Raw genomic sequence first — 1,937 nt, forward strand, 5'->3', positions numbered from 1 at the left:
TGTTCAGCTCTTTAATTTTATCATTTCTCCTGTTTATTTTAGCTACTCTACATTCAAGAGCGATGTCAAGAGTTCTTCTGACATCCACTTTGATCTTTAATTTCTTTCTTGTCTTTTTAATTACCTTTTGCTCTTAGGTATGATATTCATGATGACAACCCACACTTCATGTGGTCTTTTGCATTTGTGCTAAGTATGTCAAATCTACTCTTGAGATGGTCTCTAATTTCAACTGGGATAAACACAAGTTCATAAATTTGATCTCATGGACACCACGCTCGCCCACCACACTCTCCTCTACCTTCTCCACTCGCCTGCTCCTCCTCACCCACCATGGCCACTATCGAGCAGTTCGTGGGAAGATGGCGCCTGGTGGACAACAAAGGCTTTGATGAATACATGAAGGAACTAGGAGTGGGAATGGCTCTTCGAAAATGGGTGCAATGGTCAAGCCTGACTCTGTCATCACTTGTGATGGCAAAACCCTCACCGTGAAAACTGAGAGCACTTTGAAAAACCACACCGTTTTCTTGTAGCCTGGGAGAAAAGTTTGAAGAAACCATAGCTGACGGCAGAAAAACTCAGACTGTCTGCGACTTCACAGATGGTGCTTTGGTCCAACCCCAGGAGTGAGATGGGAAGGAGAGCACGATAACAAGAAAATTGGAAAATGGAAAATTAGTGGTGGAATGCGTTATGAACAATGTCATCTGTACTCGGACCTATGAAAAAGTAGAATAAAAATCCATCATCACTTGGACAAGAATTAGCTGTGAGAAGGAACAAGCTCAGTTCAATGAGCAAATCTCTGTACTGCTTTGTTGTTGTTGTCATATTCCATTACTTCTATCACACACATTTTATATGCAACTACTTCAAAATGTTGATTTGAATCCCCTTTGATGAATACATGAATGTGTTTGTGTTAAAAAAACTGATGTTATGAACTTGTTTTACTTTTCCTCAGTGTTAACTTGAACTTAAATGAACAACTCATGGTCTGTTCTATGGTTTGCTCCTGCCCTCATTTTGACTGCTAACATTCAGCTTTTTCAGCATCTTTTCCCGCAGGTGAACTCGCTTTGATGCTTGTATTCTAGCTAGTGAGGTCCCCATGTAAAATTGCCATTTAAGTTGTTGAGAAAAGGGTATCTTCAATGAATTGGTCTTGTAAAGTTCTATCATGCGATCTCCAGTTTCATGTAGGGAATGTTTTCAAAATAGTAATCCTTCCTCTTTGTTTCTAACTTCTCCATTTCCCATTGATAAATTTCAGATGGAAGAAATTAGTAGAATTTTTCTTTATCACTCACTTTAGAGGTTGGTGTAAAAATTTGAATGGTACTTGTATTAATTGGACTTCCTTTAGGTGTGTAGCTGTTATATTATTACAGAAAGCATTGTACTTTAAGGCAAATCTAGAAATGTTTCTTTTTTGATTAATGTGATACCATTCCCCTTGAATTTGTCATTCCTGGTATAGATGATGATTTTCTCTCTTAAAATGACCCAAACCAGAGCATTTCAGCTCACTAATGCCTCAGATATTGATTTTTTTGTGTTTCCCTTGACTTTTGATGACTATGAATTATCCTAATTTATACTTAGGGTATTCCATATCCTGATTATTAATGGACTTTATCAACTCCTTCTCCTCATTTTGAGTTGTGCCATTTCAGCAAATGCAGGCCCTGAAAGCTTTGCTGTATCCAAGTCAGTTACAAAAAAACTAAACTCACTGCCATCGAGTGCATTCTGACTCATGGTGACCTCATAGAACAGAGAGAGATGCTCTTTGGGTTTCTGGGACTGTATCTCTTTTTTATAGGAGAAGAAAGTCTCGTTTTTCACCCAAGGAGCAACTGGTGGTTTTGAACTGATAGCCTAGTGGTTAGCAGCTGAACGCCTAACTAATATGCCATCAGATCTCCTAAGTC

The 1,937-nt window shown here is 38.6% G+C and overlaps 1 pseudogene; it reads left to right on the forward strand.

The window, feature by feature from the left end:
- The first annotated feature begins 333 nt into the window (after window positions 1-333).
- On the forward strand, window positions 334-775 carry LOC101649108 (annotated as a pseudogene).
- The last annotated feature ends 1,162 nt before the right edge of the window (window positions 776-1,937 follow it).

Source organism: Echinops telfairi, unplaced genomic scaffold (assembly GCF_000313985.2).
Source record: "Echinops telfairi isolate 266 unplaced genomic scaffold, ASM31398v2 ScPeMD7_7473;HRSCAF=8511, whole genome shotgun sequence".
Classification (NCBI taxonomy): domain Eukaryota; kingdom Metazoa; phylum Chordata; class Mammalia; order Afrosoricida; family Tenrecidae; genus Echinops; species Echinops telfairi.